Raw genomic sequence first — 14,350 nt, forward strand, 5'->3', positions numbered from 1 at the left:
CATAACATACTATACAAATACAAGAAAACTATAACATTAATGTGAGCCACTACTTCATGACACGACAATTTACTGCTATGCCACGCTTTATAACCATAGTCTCCTGAAGGGAGAGCGTGAATTTGTGTATAGATCTATACGGGATTGACCATCCTACGCCTTGCTGCTAGCTACAGTGAGACCTACAGGTCTACGGGTGACGAATGTCATACCATTTCGGCATCTCGAACGTCGTGTCTTACTAGTCAATCAAGTATGGTTATAATCTCATCACATTTTACCTTAATTAAACAAACAAGTTTAAGTTAGTTAGTACATTGGTAGTTACTTATATACAATACTACAATACATACTTATTTTCCCATTACAATGAGAAAAGGACTTAAAGTTTTTTAAATCATATATAGCATCCAATTGAGACCATAATATATAGTCCCCCAAAAAAATCATACTTCGATCATAGTTCATACTCTGAAATGGCTTCCATTGTTCATGTTCTTATGATACCTCTAATGTGCCCCGGTCACCTCATTCCAATGGTGGACATGGCCAAACTCATTGCACAACACTCCGCCACCGTCATCACACCCCGTACCGCCGCCAGGTTCGGGGTGGTCCTCCACCGTGCAGTGGCCTCAGGCTACCATATCCGAATCCTCCAACTCTAATTCCCAGCCTCAGAATACGGATTACCAGAAGGATGTGAAAACGTAGACGATTTACCATCATTCAAGTTGACCAAGAATTTCTTTGATGCAACTGCTTAACTCCAAGAACCACTTGAAAAAGTGTTTAAAGAGCTTAAACCGACACCAAGTTGTATGATTTATGATAAACATTTAACTTGGACAACAGATGTTGCATGAAAGTTCGAGATTCCATGGGTTATTTTCGGTGGAATGAGTTGTTTCACTCAGTTAGCTACTCATAATCTCTGTGTTTCCAAGGTTCATGAACGGGTGGGCGATTTCAAACCATTTTTGTTGTTGGGTTTACCGGATAACATAACCATGACTAAATCTCAGCTTCCAGAGTTATTCAATGCAGGGAAGAGTGGCAAGAGTGCAGAGGCAAAGGTGATAAAAATTGTACGTGAGAAAATTAGAGCAACAAAAATATGAGCATATGGGGTACTTATAAACAGTTTTGAGTAGGGGTGTCATAAAAAAACCGAATAACCAAACCGAACCAAATGACGTTTGGTTTTTTTTGGTTCGGGTTATTTGGTTTTCGGTTAATTTGGTTTGGTTAACCGAATAAGGATACCTTATTCGGTTTGATTTTTGGTTAAATTTTGAAAGAACCCCTTTCTATACTTTCATATTTCTGAAAGACTCAAACTTTCATACTTGACAATATAGTTATTCCAAAACATGCTACATGCATATTTATAAAATAATATTTTTACATTGATAAAGTCATTACAAAAGATTGGATACAAACCGACTATGTTTTAAGATTTTACATAACTACCCAGGATATTGTAAATCTATACAAACCTAAACCAAAATACAAAAATAATATTACAACTATTCTAAGTCTTCCAACTATACTTGGTGCTTATTGCCTGCATTATGTTAAAACATTGGGAGGGGTAAGCGATAACGCTTAGTGAGTTCAATAATAGATACAATATAATGTTATGCCATATATATATATATATATATATACATATATATATATATATATATATATATATATATATATATATACCAATATGGCATAAGCAAATAGGAGCAAGGAACAACAAAGGCATAATGTGATAAGTTTTCCATACTTGATATACAATCAATAAAGCTTTGGCCCAAATGGCACAGAAGACATACAACTTCAGATTAACCTTTTAGTAGATTTCAGGCTTATAGCCCTGTCTAACCTTCTGCCAATGCCATAGAATAGAAATCATTCTCTTACGGAGACATGTTCTACATGGCCAGAGGCTACATACCAGTACCAATATGAATCTAAGTCCTTTCACTGATCACATGGTCAAATGTATTTCTTTTGCTATTAAAAATAACGAATAATAATGACACGGAAAAATACTCAAGAATATTATTTTGCTAGAATATCCAGACTTTCAGCCTTATCTTAGCATACTACCGAAGCCAAAGTGATGCCTATGTCATACACTTCATGGTCAACGGTTAATACCAATACCCAAGTGATGCCTATGTCATACACTTCAAGTCAAAGGTATACACTTCAAGTCAAAGGTATAAAACCAAAATAACACTGGAAAATAACCCAGAATAATAATTCTAAAAAGCACATAGCACATATAACACATAATATATAATTGTTCCTATATATTAAACTCACCGTGAAATAACCGGGGGTCAAAATAGTAATTCGGGCAGCACTTCGGCTCTAAATATGACTTTCTTCGTTGAAAACCGAGAGTTTTCTTGAAAACCGGGCTCTGCGAAGGTAGAGCTTCGAAACCGAAAAGATAAATTTTTCGGGCTTCTCGGGAATCTCGGGGCGTGTTTCGGAATTGGAATAAGTACCGGGGCTTCAGGGGATGTCGGGATAATAAAAATATTGAAAAAGGGTGAAAAAGTGTCAAAATTCTAAAAATACCCGGGAGGGTTTGCATGGTTGCTTTTTATAGGGGAGGAGGACCGAAGGCTCGAATCCGAGGCTGGGAAGCGAGAGGCTCGTATGCGAGGCTCCGACCAGCTGTCAGCAGGGCGAGGCTCGGTTCGGACAGATGCTCGCTTCGGATTGGGCCTCCTCCTCGGTCGAATCAGGAGGCTACACGCGGGTCGGATCACGTGGGTGCATGCGAGGATCACATGGCTTCTTCGGACACCTGTGCGAAACGCGTCGCTTCTCGGACATGCCACGCAACAGCTTCGGACACGTGGCCAGCTCCGAGCGAGGGTGACGTGGCAATCACTATTCATGCGATTTTTCTCGAAAATTGTGCCAAATCTTGTAAAATCCATAACTTTCTCATACCGGCTCCGTTTTTTACGTTCTTTATATGCACGCGTAGAGAAAATTATCCTCTACAACTTTCGTTTAGACTTCGTCGGAAAATTTTGACTTTATTTTTATATTATTATTTTTAACAGACCGGGACTGGTAAATCCGTTAAAAATTCATAACTTCTTCATCCGACGTCCGTTTTCGTCAGACTTTTTACCGTTGTACTACTAATGACGAGACCTTCGATTCTCGTTTAGGTTGTGTCGGCTAAAAATCACTCGATCTAAACTTCGAGTTTTTAGCTGTCTACTGCTAAGCTGAAACTTGTAAAAATCATAACTTCCTCATACGAAGTCAGATTTTGGCGTTCTTTTTATCGAAATTCTCGGTTTAACGAATACTACGACTTTCATTTAGATCACTAAGGCTAAAAAGTAGTTTATTAAAAACTCACTTTTTACGACATTCGGCACCGTGCCGGTTTTATCGCGGATCTTCAATTGGTCATAACTTCTTCGTTATAACTCGAATTTCGATGAGGTTTTCGCCTACGTGTTTCTAACGAGATTATCTACAACTTTCAATAATAAAATTTTACTTATTCCAAATTTTATATTTTCGCTAAATTTCACTATTTGGCTTTAAATTGGAATCTCATAAGACTTCCAATAGTTTATGAGTGATTCTAAACATAGTTTTACTTCATTTCTAGTAAAAACTATCTGTTAGAACTCAACACTCAATTTCACATAATATTTCATAATATTATTAACTTTTAAATTACATAACACGATTTCAAAACGTGTATGTTACAAATACCTCCTCCTTTTGAGGATTTCGTCCCCGAAATCACAACGATTTAGACAAATGAGGATATTTCGCTCTTATCTCATTCTTATTTTCCCTAAGTATAAGTTTATTATCCCGTTTCACCTTGGATAATGGAACCGTTTCATCATATATGTTCAAGCATTTACGTAGATATCTTACATGAAATACATCATGAATACCTGCCAAATCTTTAGGCAAATTCAAGCGGTATGCTTGTTAGATAATTTTGAAAAGTCCAATAAATCTAGGACTCAATCTCTTTTTCTTCTCAAATTTCATAATACCTTTCCACGGGGTTACCTTAAGTATCACCCACTTGGAATTCTATGGATCGTCTCCTCCATTTCTACACAGGTCTTTTGTCGATGATGGGCTACTTTCATTCTTTCTCGTATAATTTGAATCTTATCAGTGGTGTCTTGAATCATTTCAGGACCACCAAGGATTTTCTATCCTACATTATGCCAACATAATGGTGTTCACAGTTACTACCGAACTCTAAGACATATGCACGAAACATATCTTCTACTGCTTGGATTGTTCTCTCCGTCTAACCATCTGTCTGGGGATGATAAGTTGTGTTGAGAGTAACTCGAGATCCCAATTCACTCTTCATACTCGCCCAAAAGTGAGAAGTAAAGCGAGTATCACGATCGGAAATAATCTTTAGTGGCACACCATGTCTCGCCACAATTTCGTATAAGTAAACTTGTGCGTATTTCTCCATTAGAACCGTTGTACGTATGGCGAGAAAATATGCACTCTTAATCAGCCGGTCGATAATTATCCAAAGGCTATCATTCACAGTTTTCTTCTCCTCTTTCAAGGTATTAACTGTATAAGTCAGATAAGTAGAATATCCCTTCGATATAAATTTACGAGTTTTTAAGAAAGAAATTTATTATTTCCACCGTAGACATAAATAGAATCCTCTTCTTCGATAGGGATGCATACTATCTCTTTGTAGCACAAGAGTTTTGTATGGTTCTTTAACAACCAATCCATGTCGAGAATAATATCAAAGATAGGAATTAGGTTAGCAGGAAGATTATAACTTTCAATTCCTATAACACTATCTCTATAGACTTTATCAGCAAGTAATGATATATCTCCTATGTTATCTATATGAAATGATTGGACAATTGCGTAACAAAGAATGTGCGAATTTGTAAGCTACGAAAGAATCTGAGGCATCACAATCAAATAAGATGTGAGCAGATCTAGAGTTTACAAGAAAATTACAAGTCACAACATTCGAGTCCTAACTTACTTCCTCTGTGGTAATCTAAAATGTACGATATTTAACTTTTGATTTGACAAACGATTGTCAAACTCTTCAAACTTCTAAATTACTAGCGGTGCTCAAACCTGCACCCGCTCATCATTCTCTATTGGGCCTTCGATCCTAATCTTTGAGTTAAAACTCAATTCTCATTGCAGACTCCTGCTCCTTCTTGGTTTATAGACTAAACCCAAGATAAGGTCTTTACTTTTGCTATAACAACAACTCGTATGGTCTTATTCTAATGACCTTTGATTTTATAACACACAAGACACGTAACGAACCAAACTCTTGTATTAGAATCAGATCGAATAAATCAAGCTGATGGAATAAAGAAAACAAAAAGAGTTTGAACAACATGTGGATGCTTCGGAATAGAAAGAATAGCACCACTTATCTCTAATTCGTGCTTTCGGACATATACATCTTTTAGCTTTTGGCACCTCCTCCTTTTTAGTTGGAGTACTCTTTGATTGTTGATCGGAAACTTGACTCCCCGCCATTTGACTAGTAAGAGTAGGGCGGAAACATTTCTTATGGCTAGTAACACCACATAGCAAGTCATATCTCTGGCTAATGATTGCTCAATTCTTTAATGAAGATTGTTATATTTCTATCGACTACCTCGACCATTTACTTCTTCAGTATTCCTACTGAAGTTTCGTCACTATATAAGACATGGTTCTCTAAACCAATCAACTCCTTTCGCGGATTTATACTAATCGGACTCGATTCTTTATGACATTAAGATTTGAACGATACTTATCTTCTTAGTCATTACCGAAACGAAGGTAACGACACACATGAATAAAACGGAATCATTTATTAGCTTCTTGGTAACCTTGTGACCATTCCTGATCCAAGCGTGAGTCTTGTGCTTCAAGTAGTATAGGCCTCTACTACTATTCACACCTACTCATACTTGTCCCAAGTATTGTCTCGCAGTTCCCAAGTCACCATTCAAAAGTTTTCACAAAGCAAATTTTCACACCTAAGTGTGTTCAAACAAGTACATACAACAATTTCTCCTAGACTCAACTAGGGTTTTCACGTTTCTATCAAACATATCTTGGATTACTTATACTCGCCTTCTAAAATTCTTCTCATGCATATGCTCGATCTAGCATATTCTAATACTTTTTCATAGGTCGATAGAATTTTACTTCCAATTCTTCATATAAATTCTTTCTCGGGTAGTGTCTACTCTACAAGACACACTATACCAAATTTTACTCTAACAGTGTAGAGACAAATGGTTTTCAACTACTTGCATCATCTTCTAAATCATGCAAACCATCATGCATATTTGTTGGTTTCATTATCCTTTCATGACATCGTCATTCCTGTATCTGAGTAAGTCTTCTTCTCATGGTTCTATCTTTTAAGTCTACGTCATAGGAGTCTATCCTAAGAAGTCTGCATTATAGCTGCATCTCAGCAAGCTCTACTAGCTTCAACTTGGTTCTCTGTCATTCCTAATTACAACATTTCTTCTCATATAATAATATGAGTGTATATCTTCTTCAACTAAGTACTCTACCTTACTCTAACAAGTAAGCCACTCAGCCTTTTCACAACTAAATAACCTATTTCACTATCCCAATCTTGTATGTTAAAGTCGGCTTAACACACAATGGAACTTCCATATGGATGTGATTGAAGTCAATCATCACTCAGTATTATTAAATACTAAGTCTGAGCATCTTGTATAGGGTTACTACTCGAACTACATACTTCATCACGAAGTCTTGGCCTAATAAGTCTAAAAACTTCATTAGCCTTTCCTTTGATCTTCATTTAATTCTTCTAAATCTTCGACTACATTAATTTCAATACTGTTGAAGTATTTATCACCATCCTCGGTTCTTCCGACTCTATAAACTATCACTGCTTTAATCTGGACAGCGGTGGAACAACTTCATCGGTTATGCCAAAATATTTATCTCATCTAAATGTATTTTAAATGCACATCTTTCTTCCAAAGATGTTATTATATTATCTTACATATTTTAAATATTTAATACCACTCTATTGGTATTAATACACTATTTACGATTTCACTTCATATTTATTATTTTACGATATCCCGCAATTGTTTATTTATAAACTTATCGATGTCAACTATCATAAGTCTCTTTATTACTTCGAAAAGTTTCATGTAAATTCTTATACAAAAATTCTTAGAACTTTGAACATATAATTTTCTAAACCAAGGTCGGCAACAGACCTTAAACTTTCTCAAATAATAGCAATATAGGTATGAAACCTAAAGCATGTTATAATTACTTATCATTTAGCACTTAATAGAATATAAGGCATATCTCCTCTTAATATTCTAGTGCTTACCCCATTAGGTATTCAACCTAAAGTATACTAGATACATATTGTATCATCACTTAACAATTCATGTCTAAATCTAGAAATTCTCAAAATTCCAGTTTACATAAACTAATTCTCTAAAATTTTTGAAGTAACTTAATATCTTAGAATACTAGGGTTTATCACTACCCAATACCCCCCTTAAGTATTCCCTATGGTTTGTATCCATATATTTACAATGATTCAGTTCATATATTGAATTTCCAATAGTTTAAGTCTAAATACCAATCCATGGAATTTAGTTCACTTAAACCACTGCTCTGATACTATGATTGAAAGAACCCCTTTCTATACTTTCATATTTCTGAAGGACCCAAACTTTCATACTTGACAATATAGTTATTCCAAAACATGCTACATGCATATTTATAAAATAATATTTTTACATTGATAAAGTCATTACAAAAGATTGGATACAAACCGACTATGTTTTAAGATTTTACATAACTACCCAGAATATTGTAAATCTATACAAACCTAAACCAAAATACAAAAATAATATTACAACTATTCTAAGTCTTCCAACTATATTGGGTGCTTATTGCCTGCATTATGTTAAAACATTGGGAGGGGTAAGCGATAACGCTTAGTGAGTTCAATAATAGATACAATATAATGTTATGCCATATATATATATATATATATATATATATATATATATATATATATATATGCCTTTGTTGTTCCTTGCTCCTATTTGCTTATGCCATATTGGTATATATATATATATATATATATATATATATATATATATATATATATATATATATATATATATATATATATATATATACCAATATGGCATAAGCAAATAGGAGCAAGGAACAACAAAGGCATAATGTGATAAGCTTTCCATACTTGATATACAATCAATAAAGCTTTGGCCCAAATGGCACAGAAGACATACAACTTCGGATTAACCTTTTAGTAGATTTCAGGCTTATAGCCCTGTCTAACCTTCTGCCAATGCCATAGAATAGAAATCATTCTCTTACGGAGACATGTTCTACATGGCCAGAGGCTACATACCAGTAACAATATGAATCTAAGTCCTTTCACTGATCACATGGTCAAAGGTATTTCTTTTGCTATTAAAAATAACGAATAATAATGACACGGAAAAATACTCAAGAATATTATTTTGCTAGAATATCCAGACTTTCAGCCTTATCTTAGCATACTACCGAAGCCAAAGTGATGCCTATGTCATACACTTCATGGTCAACGGTTAATACCAATACCCAAGTGATGCCTATGTCATACACTTCAAGTCAAAGGTTAGTATTCCGTTAGTATTCCGTTAGTATTTCGTTAGTATACAATTCGTGCTTTACATAGCCAAAGGTATAAAACCAAAATAACACAGGAAAATAACTCGGAATAATAATTCTGAAAAGCACATAGCACATATAACACATAACATACAATTTTTCCTATATATTAAACTCACCGTGAAATAACCGGGGGTCAAAATAGTAATTCGGGTAGCACTTCGGCTCTAAATATGACTTTCTTCGTTGAAAACCGGGAGTTTTCTTGAAAACCGGGCTCTGCGAAGGTTGAGCTTCGAAACCGAAAACATATATTTTTCAGGCTTCTCGGGAATCTCGGGGCTTGTTTCGGGCTTTGGAATAAGTATCGGGGCTTCGGGGGATGTCGGGATAATAAAAATATGGAAAAAGGGTGAAAAAGTGCCAAAATTCTAAAAATACCCGGGGGAGTTCGCATGGTTGCTTTTTATAGGGGAGGAGGACCGAAGGCTCGGATCCGAGGCTGGGAAGCGAGAGGCTCGTATGCGAGGCTCCGACCAGCTGTCAGCAGGGCGAGGCTCGGTTCGGACAGATGCTCGCTTCGGATTGGGCCTCCTCCTCGGTCGAATCAGGAGGCTACACGCGGGTCGGATCACGTGGGTGCATGCGAGGATCACGTGGCTTCTTCGGACACCTGTGCGACACGCGTCGCTTCTCAGACATGCCAAGCAGCAGCTTCGGACACGTGGCCAGCTCTGAGCGTGGGTGACGTGGCAATCACTCTTCATGCGATTTTTCTCGAAAATTGTGCTAAATCTTGTAAAATCCATAACTTTCTCATACGGGCTCCGTTTTTGAGGTTCTTTATATGCACGCGTAGAGAAAATTATGCTCTACAACTTTCGTTTAGACTTCGTCGGAAAATTTTGACTTTATTTTTATATTATTATTTTTAACAGACCGGGACTGGTAAATCCGTTAAAAATTCATAACTTCTTCATCCGATGTCTGTTTTCTTCAGACTTTTTACCGTTGTACTACTAATGACGAGACCTTCGATTCTCATTTAGGTTGTGTCGGCTAAAAATCACTCGATCTAAAATTCGAGTTTTTAACTGTCTACTACTAAGCTGAAACTTGTAAAAAATCATAACTTCCTCATACGAAGTCAGATTTTGGCGTTCTTTTTATCGAAATTCTCGGTTTAACGAATACTACGACTTTCATTTAGATCACTAAGGCTAAAAAAAAGTTTATCAAAAACTCACTTTTTACGTCATTCGGCACCGTGTCGGTTTTATCGCGGATCTTCGATTGGTCATAACTTCTTCGTTATAACTCGGATTTCGATGAGGTTTTCGCCTACGTGTTTCTAACGAGATTATCTACAACTTTCAATAATAAAATTTTACTTATTCCAAATTTTATATTTTTGCTAAATTTCAGTATTTGGTTTTTAATTGGAATCTCATAAGACTTCCAATATTTTATGAGTGATTGTAAACATAGTTTTACTTCATTTCTAGTAAAAACTATCTGTTAGAACTCAACACTCAATTTCACATAATATTTCATAATATTATTAACTTTTAAATTACATAACACGATTTAAATTATATATATATCAACATTTTATGTATAAATTTATTGATTAGTTACTAAGATTTCCATGACTTTTTTAGGTATTAACCATTATAAAGTTATAATTGTTCTATATTTTGTATTAAAAAGCAAAGACAAATTAACCAAATAACATTTAATCGTTTCTTTCATTTTCATATACGACTAAAATTATATTAACCTATCTCTACAACTTGAATATAATATTTTATATATTAATGTAGTTTCTTTGTTTGGTAATAGTCTAGTAAGTTTTTTTCTTTTAGTTTAATATTTATTTTTACGTTCTGAATTTTATTCGGTTTAACCGTTAAACTGAACTGAATAATCCATAACCGAATAAACCGAAATCGATTAAACCGAATCTTATTTGGTTTGGTTATAGTTATATTTAAAATGTAAAAAAACCGATAAAACTGAACCGTTTTAACCAAAAACCTGAAAACCAAACCGAATAACACCCCTAGTTTTGAGGAGTTGGAAAGTAGATATATATATATATATATATATATATATATATATATATATATATATATATATATATATATATATATATATATATATATATATATATATCGATGAATATCGGAAAGTGAAGCAAAAAGTTTAGTGTATAGGGTCGTTTTCACAAAGTAACAAGAACGATTTAGACAAAGCTCAACGTGGAAAACCAATGGTTCGATTACAAACCACATGTGCATCATTTGGATCAATTGTTAGAAACCAGGGAGTGTGATTTACGTGTGTCTAGGGAGCCTAACACGGCTCAAACCACCACAGTTTATCGAACTGGCTCTAGGTTAGAAGAGTTGGAATTCCCATTTATTTTAGATGTGAAAGGTGGGAGTCGGACACAAGAGATAGAAAAATGGTTGGTGGAAGATGGGTTTGAAGAGAGAGTGAAAGGAAGAGGTGTTTTGATCCATGGGTGAGCCCCATAGGTTCTAATCTTGTCCCACCCTTCGGTAGGGGTATTCCTTACTGACTGTGGATGGAATTCGACTATTGAAGGGATTTCTGTGGGTGTACCAATGATTACATGGCCTCAATTTGCTGAATTCGACTATTGAAGGGATTTCTACGGGTGTACCGATGATCACATGGCCTCAATTTGCTGAGCAGTTTTTTAATGAGAGGTTGGTTGCGGAAATAGTGAGCGCTGGTGTGTGTGTGTGTGTTGGGGCTGAATTAGTGATGCAGTTAATTGAGGAAGATGCAGCATGGATACAAGTGAAAAGAGAGGATGTTGGAGAATATAGGATTAGAGTTGGAGATCTGGATATCACTTGGATCGTGAGAACAGTTTCCGAATTGATATTTCTACCCTATGCCTGCGCTGCATGAAATTCAGCCTAGGATAATCCAAGTGGACACTTACGATTCTAGGCACAGAAGTCGTAAGTGTCCACTTGGATTATCCTAGGCTGAATTTCTTGCAACCCAGGCGTAGGGTAGAAATATCAGTTTGGAAAGTGTTCTCACGATCCAAGTGATATCCAGATCTCCAACTTAAACCCTATATTCTCCAACAATCGAACTGATATCTTCCTGTTTCTGGAGATGAGAGATTCAATCCGCGAGATGAACACGAAGTTCGCAAAGATGGAGAAGCTCGAAGGCGTCGACTTCAGGCGTTGGAAGAAGAAGATGCATTTCATTTTGACTATTCTGAAAGCAGCATACGTGCTGACTACTCCAAGACTAACGGAGCCTAAGGAAGGTGTTGATGAGACAATTGAAGAGATAAAGAGGAGACAGAAGTGGGACAACGTTGACTACATCTGCAAAGGTCACATTGTGAACGGTATGTCTGATGCTTTATTTCATATCCATAGTGAAGCCTTGTGTGCCAAGGAGTTATGGGACACCCTTGAATTGATATATATCACGGAGGATGCTTTTAGCAAGAAGTTTCCAGTTAGTGACTTTAATAATTATAAAATGGAGGATTCAAGGTCTGCTAATGAACAATATAATGAACTCCTTGGCATATACGGTCAGTTTAAACTGCACCGTATGAATATGGATGAATCCATTGCTGTGTCAACCATCATTGAAAAACTGCCTCCATCCCAGAAAGACTTCAAACATAACTTAAAAAATCAAAAGGAGGAACTGTCTTTGGATCAACTTGCTAGTCACATTTGTATTGAAGAATCTCTTCGTGCGAAGGAAAGTGACAAATCTGATAAGCCCAAAGGAAAAGTTGAACCTGGACAGCCCTCGGTTCATATGGTTGAAAACAAACCAAGGAATCAGAACCACAAAGGACATGGAAAATGTAAGCACGGACATGTCCCAAGCAACTCCAACAAAAAGGGAAAGGATTTGGTTTGTTGGAGGTGCAATCAAGTTAGGTATTGCAAGCATGATTGTCGTGTGAATCTAAGCAATAATGGTGCTGGAAACAGTAGAGCCAATGGGAAGGTGAACGGGTCTTTGGCCCAAGTAAAAAGAGGTCAGTTTTTGACTAACATTGATAATTCTAATCAGCATTATGTTTACTATGTTTCATTCATTCATGAATCATTCTATGTACAGGATGATGATGTTGCTTTGTGGATCGACTCCGGGGCAACGAACCATGTATGAAAGGATAAACGGATGTTTGAAACATAAACTCCGCTTGAAGATGGATCGGTGCTGAAAATAGGAGACGATTATTTTATTCCTATTTGTGGTCTTGGTGTCATGTGTCTTGAATTTACTTCTGGAAAGACGATTAGACTTTATGATGTTTGTTTTGTCCCATGATTCGAAAGAATGTGGTTAGTTCTAGTTGTTTGAATTCTGATGGTTTTAAACAAGTTATTGAGTCAGATAAATTTATTTCGTCTAGGGGTGGAATGTTTGTTGGCTTTGGATATTTAAATAATAGAATGTTTCGTTTAAATATTATTGAAATATTATTACCTGTTCAAAATTCTGCATTTGTAACTTCTATTTCTAATGTTGATAAATATTTGCTTTGGCATGTAAGATTAGGTCATGTCAACTTTAGAATGATGCATGATATGTCAAAAGATGGATTAATTCCAGCCTTTGATATTACATCTGATAAATGCAAAACATGCATGCTTACAAAAGTGACAAAACAACCCTTTCCTTGTGTCATTGGAAATTCAGCTATTTTGGAACTTGTACACAGTGACCTGTGTGATTTTCACTCCACTTCTTCTTTGCGAAATAAAAAGTATGTAGTCACTTTTATTGATTGTAAGTACCAAAACTATGGATCTTATATGATATCAATCAATCTATTTAGAGAATAAGGAATGTAAACCAAATAGAGATTCAAGAACACAAAATAACTCTCAATGCACACGATTCTATTAACAATAAATCGTCTGGTACACCAAAGCTCTAACTCCAGCCGTGAACAAAACAATGAAGAACTAGTTCACGACTGAATACCTCTATATATATATATATATATATATATATATATATATATATATATATATCAGTACAATCCCGAAAAAGCCCAAACCATCAAGACCGTAAACACTAAGTTTTCACGGTTCAGCCAACCGTGAACATATACAGGCCCATTAACATACTAACATTCTAAGCCCAAGAATAGGAACATTATAAGTCCAGCATAAACCACAAAAATATAACCCAACAATCTCCCCCTTGGTTTATTGCTAGCTGCTTTTAAAGCTTGTCTATAATATGAACATCAAATTGATCGAATGTCCCAGCCCACAGCTTCTTGTCAATTATAGTTGCAACCATTCCAGTGAAACTTTTGCCAGCAACTTCAAATAATTCATTTTGAGCAATAAGCTGAAAATGTGACAAAGTATGAATATCACGTTCTCCACATTTTAAAAAGTCTTTGGGATCGACAAGGCAATACTGGCCCTTTTTCAACTTGATCATGGCCGACGCGGTAACCTCATCATAAACCCATAATTGCATTGAGTCCAAAGTGCCTTCTGGTACACGTTTAGGAACCAGAATCCTTTAAACTTTCTTTGTAGGTGGCCACATAAGATTCAACATGGTTTTATTAGTTCGAGGATCAATGACATCTTTAGCCTTTCTCGTG

General features: G+C 35.8%; 1 pseudogene; it reads left to right on the plus strand.

Moving 5' to 3' along the window:
* The first annotated feature begins 476 nt into the window (after window positions 1-476).
* Window positions 477-11,640, plus strand: LOC145127495 (UDP-glycosyltransferase 73C3-like; annotated as a pseudogene).
* The last annotated feature ends 2,710 nt before the right edge of the window (window positions 11,641-14,350 follow it).

This window comes from Lactuca virosa, chromosome 1, assembly GCF_052849685.1.
Source record: "Lactuca virosa cultivar CGN04683 chromosome 1, Lactuca_virosa_CGN04683_v6, whole genome shotgun sequence".
NCBI lineage: Eukaryota > Viridiplantae > Streptophyta > Magnoliopsida > Asterales > Asteraceae > Lactuca > Lactuca virosa.